This window comes from Chaetodon auriga, chromosome 4, assembly GCF_051107435.1.
Source record: "Chaetodon auriga isolate fChaAug3 chromosome 4, fChaAug3.hap1, whole genome shotgun sequence".
In the NCBI taxonomy this organism is placed as follows: domain Eukaryota; kingdom Metazoa; phylum Chordata; class Actinopteri; order Chaetodontiformes; family Chaetodontidae; genus Chaetodon; species Chaetodon auriga.
The window spans coordinates 24,481,813-24,491,743 of record NC_135077.1 but is presented as its reverse complement, the minus strand read 5'-3'; the positions used below and the strand labels follow the sequence as shown (position 1 = coordinate 24,491,743).

The 9,931-nt window shown below is 41.0% G+C and overlaps 1 long non-coding RNA gene across 1 annotated transcript; it reads left to right on the top strand.

Moving 5' to 3' along the window:
* Positions 1–1,616: 1,616 nt before the first annotated feature.
* On the top strand, positions 1,617–8,928 carry LOC143318994 (uncharacterized). The gene is made up of 3 exons (XR_013077055.1): positions 1,617–1,790; positions 2,061–3,996; positions 8,065–8,928. It is a non-coding gene; the product is annotated as an uncharacterized LOC143318994 (long non-coding RNA).
* Positions 8,929–9,931: the final 1,003 nt, after the last annotated feature.

Here is a 9,931-nt window from a genome sequence, read left to right as displayed (position 1 = left end):
CTTTGCAGCAGATTGACCATGAAGGCCTGATTAATGCAGTGTCCTCCCAATGGTTGATGTTGAGATGTGTCCCCTACTTGAACTCTGTAAAGCATTTATGTCGGCTCTAATTTGAGGTGCTGTTAATTGGTGATATCTGAGGCTGGTAACAGTAATGAATTTATCCTCTGCAGCAGAGGTAACTCTTGCGCTTTCTTTCCTGTGCCAGTGATGAGAGCCAGTTTCATCAATTATAGCGTTTGATGCTTTTTGTGACTGTATTGAAGAGAAGTTCAAAGTTCTTGACATTTTCTGGAATGGCATGTCTTCAAGTAATGATGGACTGTTGTTTCTCTTTACTTCGTTGGGTGGTTCTTGTCATAATATGGATTACTGCAGTATCTGAATAGGGCTATTTACTGTATACCAGCACCAATTCTGCCAACTAATGGCCTTCAGCTGCAGGTGGCAGAACAGCAGTATCTTCTTTTCGGGCTTCTCATTGGCCAGTGTGGTTTTAGGGTGATGTAACTCTTCAATTGTGTTTTTGCGTTTTCATCTGGATGGATTTTTTATTTTTTTTTAAACAGTGCTATCGTAGATGGGATTTTTTTGAGAACGAAGGAGGAAAAACCTTGTTTTAATAAATACCCGTGTACATGTGGACTAGATGTAAGCAGGCAAGAAATTCCATTAATTAACTTTTTTGTGTGCATGTGCATAAGTCTGTGAAGATTGCCATTCATCTTGGCCATGGTACTTCCAAGTGCTTCCAAAGACAACTGAACTTGCTTGCAGGGCGGCTGTGGCTCAGGAGGTAGAGTGGTCAACTACTGATCAGGAGTTTGGTGCACATATCCTTGGGCAAGATACTGAATCCCAAAAACTGCCCCCAATGCTGCGCCATCAGTGTGTGAATTGTGGTCCAAGAGGACGTTTCGTCGCTCATCCAAAAGGCTTCTTCAGTTCTGACTGGTCAGTGGTCCCAGGTGTTTATCCTCTTGAAGCTATAATGCAAGTTGTTAGGGTCACGTGAGTCATGGTATTTTGTTGAAAAAGCTAGGATGTTTGCTAGATATTTGGCACTGCTGTAGGTAACTGAATTGATGCTGCTGCTGATGGGTCTGAGTGGGGCCCCTTCCTTGTGTATCTTGGGGATTCCATAAATGCAAAGAGTGGCTTCCCTGGGGTACAGATGGTAATATAGTGGTCGGTCAATGGTTTTGTCCTTTTTCAGTAGCTGTAAGCAGTTGATTACCTTCTTCTTATAGCTACCGGTGGACCCTAATGACTCGTATGATTGCTGGCCTCAGCTGTGAAAGCTGCAGGAGGATAAATGCCGTTTGGATGAGAGGCGAGACGTCTTTTAGAACCACATGCAAGTCCAGTTGCCTTTGGAAGCACTTAGATGCATGCATGCATACATGTGTGTTATATCATTGGATTATTATCGGGGCTGCACATAACTTCTTTTAGTCAGGCACTCCAGGTGATGGTGTTTGGTACTCACCCCATTCATAGCTTGGTTTTATTAAACACAGTCCTCCTCGCTGTCCTCCTCAGTGTCTCCCTCACTATCCTCTGGACAATCTGAATTAATCTATAATCTGGATCACTTGTATGTATTATTGGGACACTGCACAGCATTTTCCTGCTTCTTTACGTATCCATTCTCTCAAAGCAGAGTTTCTATCAAGTTACAAGGTGGTTTTTGTGATGTCCTTCAACCCTTTGAAGGACAAATGGCTGGAGAAAAACATTACGCACAGCTTGCCATTGTTCTTCATTCAACTTGTTTCACCATTTAGCAGGTGGGTAACTTTTCATCTTGACTATCTCTTTGTTAGCAATAGCTTGTACCACAGTTGTGTGCTCCTTATTCTATTCATGTTTAACAAATAATGGATGGTTGAAATTCTTTGAAACTGTATAAAATGTACCTGTTTTATCTGCTTGATGTGGATGTGAACAATGTATCATGCAGCTCATTTCAGTGTGCTCAGCGTTCAGCACTTCTTGGAGCCACTTGTCAGAGAAAAGTCTTTTCTTCTGCTCGGGTTCACTTTGTCGTTTCTTTGTAGGCGGCCAAACGCCAAAGAGCCGCTTAATGTCTGCTGTTTGGAGATCTGTCACAGTGGGTTACTTCACTGGGTCAAATGTGTCGACAAGATGCAGACGTGGACGACCAATGTATATTGATCACCAATGACAGTTACTGCCTCCTTCTTCTTCTTCTTCTGTTGATATTTATGGTAGTTGGTCTCCATAAGTGTTGCATTACCACCATCTGCTGGATTGTAACTCTTGATCGTCATGTAGGCATGAATGACTAAGCAGTATTTTAATGGTATAGCTGGTGGCACAGTTAATTGAACTACTTCACCCATATTTCCTTATTTTTAAAAATGCAACCTATTTTCTAAACTCAGTGTAGATTATGTTGGTCTTAATCTGCATGATAACCACTAACCATAGCCGTCAAATAAAAAGTGTTGTAAAAAAATGCAACATTTCCTGAATTAAGTATAAACTAGCATAAAATGTAAAACATGTAAAAAGAAAAGAAAAGAGAAAAGAAAGAAAAAACAAGTCAAGTACCTCAAAATAGAGACAGTACTTGAGTAAATGTACTCTCGTCACATTCCATCACTGTTTGTACGTGTGTGTGTGTGTGTGTGTGTGTGTGTGTGTGTGTGTAAAAGTCAGCCCACCCTGGTGAAATCCCTCACGATGTTGTACACAACAATACAAAAGCACCAAAACAATCATTATATCATGCAGAGGCAGAGTGAACATGATGCAAGGATATGGATATAAAGAAAGAATGAAACAATATCAAACCCACATACACACAAAATGCCATGCCTCCTTACAATACCACACATCATTTGAATGCATTGTCTTCTTAGTCTGCACACGCATTTATATGACAAACCCATACACAAATATACACACACAGCTATTGGTACATGCAAAAGTCATTAAGATCGCTGGAGCTCGAGGCCGTAATTAGGACTATTGTGGCTGTTGTAATCATTCTCAAAAACCTTCCATCTGATTGGAGGAGATATATCCAATCCTGCGGCCAGATTCTTTTCATAAAGGGGGCCAAGACCTCTGCTCAGTTATTATCGCTGAAAGCACCTACTGAGTGTGTATGTGTGTGTGTGTGTGTGTGTGTGTGTGTGTGTGTTTTCTTTGTGAGTGAGTGTAATGAATGATACAAGAGAGGGACAGTAGGAAACTCGGCGTGTCTCATAATAACCCGAGGATGTGCATTCTTCTAGAACAAATTATTTCTGAACTAACTAGCTTCCATCAAAACAGAGGACATTCAACTATGTGAAGAGCACCAGTGACGTTGCAGCCTTGTTTGTGTGCGTTTGTCCTGCAGTGCAACACAATTCTTGGTGGTGGAGCAACAAGAAGAGTTTACATTAGGAACCAGCACTTGAATTATGGCCACATTTGAATAACTATTCTGAATATTCGCGAAATGTACTCGCCGACACGCTGTTGCAAAGAGCAAAATTACTAATGATGAAAGTGGTGGAAAAAAAGAGTCTAAATAAAACCTATTGATTTTTAACAAAAGGTTCCATCCCCTGCAGTCCACAACCACAGCAAAGCAGCAGTGTAATTTCCTAATAAGCACACACTATTAGATAAAATTACAGAGGTTTTCAAAGATCTCCCCGTCCTCCACCACCACACCCGCTTCCCCAATAAAAGTGCTGCCTGGTCATTTTGGCTGCATTACCTGTCTGCTCTCGTATAATAATGTAATTATCCAGTGACCAGCGTAATAATCTTGCTGAATTACATCGTGACCTCTGTCTGTGCGGTTTGCTTTCACAGCTCGTCACTCCGTTGGGTAATAGGGAAAGACTGAACCCAAATGATCTGTCACTGATGAACCAGTGAGTGCAAGCGTGCACATAATGGACACAAACATGCTGAAGGACAACGAGGGCACAGAATAAAAACACAAATATGCAGTTATATGAGCAGAAGTGGGTAAGTTACCCAGAAGAAAGTCATTTGTTAGTCATTACTTTTTTATTCCCAGCATGCAGCTGTGTAGCTTACTTCCTCGCCGCTTCTCTCCTCTCTAGCTTTGATTCACGTTTTAAACTTTAATTTTTCCCTTTCAACTGCGGCATTGTCATTTAAACCTGACACTGTTTTTCCTCAGAGAAAGACTAATATGTTATTTAAAAAAATAAGACAAAAGAGAAAGCGATATGTCACGAGGGAATCATGAAACAGAATAGAAAACCTGCCTTGATGATGTGTATAGAATATCTGCTCCCGACCGCAGAGGATCCCATCTCGTCTGTAATTCCGGACTAGTCTGTGTATCAGCGTGAAGCATGGTCAGTGGTATTTGTTTGGATAGAAGACCTCTCCAGGACGTTACTGGGTCAGCATCTCTCTTTGATATTTATGATCCTTTTTGCTGCTTTGATCTTCCTGTTCCTCACTTTTGCACTTGTTGTAATGTATTATGAAGGAAGGTGTCAGATAAATGCCAAACATCTAAATGTGCTTGTACGGTAAATGAGCATCTGACATTGAATGATAATTCCATGAGTATGTAGGACACATTTAATAATTGACATGTTCAGTGGATTGTGTTTTATAAAATGTTATTTATCCAGCATTATATTTTAACCATTAGATAACAGTGGGAGATGACAAAACAATGCAGCGAGCGAGAGAAAAGATCAAATGCACAAAGTGTATCAAAACATGCAATGAATGGAGCCTATTAATGAGTATTCAAAGCAGAAAAAGATGCACAAAATGAAAAGTAGCTTTTCAGACTTTCAGGCATCTCCAGGCGTGCAAAAATGATTCAAATAAAACAAGGGATTAAATAAGGTTTTGGTTGAGCTAATCACAGCTAGTGGCTTTAGGCAACTGATAACAAGGGGACTTAAGAGGACACTGCTTCATTTGAAGGGGTCAAAAGCCATAAACATTGGAAACCACTGCGATAGACATCCATTGCTGTCCAGAAACACTGCAATGAATTAAAACCCCTTCAGCGAGCCAATCCTCGCACAAGGTGACACGATCCTTCATTACAGTGAACAAAGCACCGCAGTTCATTTTATGGCACACCGTTAAGGTGCACCAGGCGTGTTAATCCACAACTGAAAGTAGTCCCAACGCACAAATGACTCCTTGTCTGGGTACAATCTGCAAAACATTTGAATTGAGGTAAAATATTTTCATTTGGGATTAAATTGTGTATTTTCTAAGCATCTGATGTATTTCTTTGACCATGAAATGTCAGAAAATGAAAAAAATAGTCAAAATAGGATGTCCTCTAACTGATTGTTTTTTGTGTTTCTTTTTGGACGAAAACTCTAAAACTGCCCTAAAATATTCAATTGAGAAGAAATCCTTTAATTTGAATAGCAGGAACCAGCAAATGTTGGACATACGTGTTTCATTAGCGACTTCATCAGAATTGTTGCAATTTATTTGTCTGATCATAATCAATCAACAGGCTATAAACCTGTTACCTAGCTACCAGACCACGAGTTAATATGTTGTAACTCTTTAACTCTGCAGCCCATTAATACTGGGCTTCCATAGCAATGCTCCAACTTTTGGCACATTTCACCAAATGTATTAGTAACTATTTTTGCTATAATTACTTTGAACTTAGACAGCCTGTGCCGCATTTACCTAATCACGCTCTCCATCAGCATACTGAATTTCAATTAGAAGTGTCATCACCACCTTTCAGCATTCAGCAGCACATGAGAGCGTGAGGTCATTGTCTGAGGGTAGAGAGACTGGCTAATGCATTGTGTTTTTTCGTTAAGATTATTAATAATGAGAGAAGTATAGCAACTTTCAGCCTTATTATTTAAATGCCCAGTATGTGCATTATCAGTCCAACTCCTTAAAAACAAGGAATGCACCTAAGCCTGCCTGGAAAGGTGAACACCCTCAAAGTGGATTTACTTTGAATGCCCTTTAAGATCACACAAACAGTCAGGGAAGCAAAATGTGGAAAGGTATGTATGAGAACAACAAAAAAAGTAAGAAAAAAATGAAAGCAACAAGAGACAGAAATATACATCAGCATAGACAAGACAGAGACAATGTACGGACAGAGGAGGAAAACAAGAGGCACAAGAGGAAAACAGAGATTAAGAACGCTGAGCGGCGAGAAGCTCCCAGTGCCCCGATGAGAGAGAGAGAGAGAGGGAGAGAGAGAGAGAGAGGGAGAGAGAGAGAGAGAGAGAGAGAGGGAGAGGAAGAAAGATGAGGGTGGGGGTGGGGGTGGGGGGGGACAGCTAGACAGCAGCATCAAAGCAGGTCAGAGGAAACCAGGCTTGGAAACAATATCAAAGCTCTCAACAAGGGGCACCAGAGGAGAAGACAAGAGCTGGAGTGGCAACAAAGATGCAAACATACGTGTGTGTGTGTGTGTATGTGTGTGTGTGTGTGTGTGTGTGTGTGTGTGTGTGTGTGTGTGTGTGTGTATGTGTGTGATAGAGAGAGAGAGAGAGAGTATACTTTTAGCAAGAATGCATGTCTTCAAATTGTCTTTCTGAGTTATTTAGCAAAGGCATTAACATCTACATGTACATTGTGTTTGCATAAGTGCGTGTGTGTGTGTGTGTGTGTGTTTGTGTGTGTGTGTGTGTGTGTGTGTGTGTGTGTGTGTGTGTGTAAAATTTTGGAGTGCTGACAGAGCTAGCACATCACTGCTCTCCTCTCCCTTCGATGTGCAGACGAGCCCTTGGCAGCTCAACTTGTCCGAGCATCAGAAAGCGAGGCTACCAACACAGATGGTCAAAAGCGGAGATGCTGGAAAACAAAACGGTTTGCGGCGCACAAGTGGCAGTCTGCCAAAATGCCAACAAAGCAGAGACTAAGAGGTCCCACCAACAATATGTTTAGTTAGATATGAGGATGTTAAACGGTTTGGCGGCAAGATTTCCCCACAACAACCAGGGAATGTTTTTCATTTTGTTTTTGTTCAACTTTCTAAGGGTGGCATGGAGACTTCAACGGGTGGCAGGAACACATATATGCTGACTTCATCACAAGCAGTCACACACATCATCATTAGCTTTCAAAAGCTCCTGAATGGTGATATTTCAACTCAGAAACTTTTTTTTTTCACATTATACATACAAAGAATACAAACCGACTGTGATAACACAAAGACAATATATTTCATGTTTAATTCATCAACTTCATTGGTTTTGTTAAATATATGCTAGTTCTGAATTTGATGCAGCAACACATTTCAAACAAGTTGGGACAGGAGTTACTAAAGACTGGGAAAGATGTGGAACGCTCCAAAAACACCTGTTTGGATCATTCCACAGGTAAACAGGTTGATTGGTAACAGGTGATAGTATCATGATTGGGTATGAAAGGGACATCCTGGAAAGGCTCAGTCGTTCACAAGCAAGGATGGAGAGAGGTTCACCACTTTGTGAACACATGATTGTTGAAAGGCTGTTACTACATGGGCTATTCTTTGTCCCAGCTTTTTTGGATTTGGGATTGTTTCTAACAATGGCATTAGAAATCAATATGTTGTTTTATTTCCAAATCTTCAGACATTTTTTCCAAATACATGTCTTTTTTCATTGAACATTAGCCCATCACTTTAAGTTTAATAATAGCATTTAATAGTCAGAATTAGATTTGAACCCACAAAGCGATGCCATAATAAAGTGGTATGCACCTTAGCTACATTAAAACAGGAGTACAAAGATGTTTGGCATTTGTGGGACTTAATGCAGCCAAAAGAAAAGGCTTTTAAAATTGTTGTTTAGCCAAGGTTCCACTGTGGGAGATGGTTAAAAGCAGTGGATCTACAACAATATCAGGAGTCCTCTTTGAATGAAATCTTAGGTTTTTGTTGCATCTTCTGGTTTGAGGTGGCAGCTGTTGAACTACGCTGCCATTATGATGCAGCAGAGTTCGTAATGAAGAGCAGGAGTGAATTTTATATATCGAATAAATTGTCAAAAACAATTTCTGTTCCTCCGTGTTGTACTTTTTTGAACAATAAACTAAGTGGGATTTTCTGTTACTTTTCAGATTAAAAAAAAAAAGTTTCCCGAAATACGTACATCACACTGAAGAGTAGCATTTTCCCATTTCACAACGGTAAGGCTTAACTGGCAAATAACCAGGTGGTAGGTGAATGTGAAGATTGGTGCTATAATCCCTTCTCTCTGTTTTAATCTCTCAGACAGTTTCCTGCCCACACCTCAACATGGATGAAATTGCCTCACCTCCCCTGTAAATAGTTGAACTGACTTCAGGATCAGGACCTTTGAGAGCCAGTGGTTGCAATGAGCAAAACAGCCTCTGCCTGTCTGCCTCGCTCTCTGTCTGTCCTCTTCCTCTCTCCCCTCCTGTTTCACCTGCATGCAAGTCGAGATACTGCAGCTCTATCAAACCCAAAAGCATTTCTAATATTTGGGGAGAGCTTCGTTTTCGTTCATGCATTGTGGAGGGTGTGTTTAATTCTCACCAGTTAATACTGTGTTCAATTATACATTAATTACAACACAAGAGCAAAGCTGTAAAGAATAAACATTGAGTTGACCTGCTCAAATATGGCAGATAAGGTGAAAAGACTGTTCCCGACTGCCACATCCACCGTGACGTATTTCCCCACTATGGGGAAGTTTGTCCTGGATGCTAGCAGGGGCTGATGTTACAGCTCTGTCCAGCTCTTTGTTGGGTTTGGGGAAATTTACACTCCAGCATCATCAGCCAAACTTGAGCTAGCACTGGATTTGCCAAACAAACCCACTCTCATTCCCTGGTCATCAAATACTGCTAATGTTTTGTCACATACCTCGGTGTCTCACACACGCATGGTAGCCTTTGGGTGAGATGCCAACCACAATGGCTTTCTAATGCGGGGTTAACGTCGTGAAAGAGTTGCTTTATGTAGTTAGTAGTACAGTAGTAGTAGTAGTAGTAGTATCATAGTTTGGGTTATAATTAGCATGTACATGTCTTGTTATGTACATTAATTTGCATAAGTAAGCTGACTTCAGGTTTCACATGGGACACAAACCATGGTCTCCTGGGTGAAAAGGTTAGTGAATGGTCAATTTATGATTTCTCATATTGTCCATCTTGAAATGATGAATTAATTATAGACATGATTTAAAAGTCGATTTTATGTCATTCCATTTGCTTTTATTGATAGTTTTAATGTAAAGATATGTAGACAGTGTGCCAGTAAATAATGACGGCCACTCCACAGACAGCAGGAGCTCTCATTGGCCAGGTGTTATTTATTGGCAAAACCCTGGCCAGTGGAGCTGATTGGTTGATTTTTGTCCCATGAGCTGCAGTGCGCTTTATGATTTGAAAAAGATTTTTCCATCTTGATGTGTGGCCTTGAGGCGTGGCGCAACAAATACCACTCGCTTCTGGTTCTGAGTGTGCTTGCCAAACATCTTAGTGGGTGTATCCTCCTCACTAGGTGTCAGTGCGATCAAACCATTTTTTGACAGACTGACCACATCTTGTTATGTACCCTGACTGTAAACATTGGATAGGTACACAGCAGCTGGGTGCATACAGTATCTGTTCCTGGATGAAAGTTCAGTCGGGCCTCATTTCCCCCATTACTAGGATGGCATATCAAGATGAGAGCAGTGTAGGGGGTTGTGTGTGGGAGGGAGGTGAGGTCAGAAGCAATGGGGGACAATGGAAAGGTGGAGAGATGCACACTGGAGATGACAAAAGAGCAACAGGGACTTAGTGGAGAGATATGAGACTGAGGAGCAGCAGGGGGGGGGTTGTGGGGAGAAAAGTGAAGTAGAATAGGAAAGTGAGGGAGAGAGAACAAATTGAATGGGAGGAAGAAAAAGAGGAAGAGATACTGAAAGAGACAGATAGGATAGCTGTAAAGATGGAGGCACTTAAGGATGAGACTGAA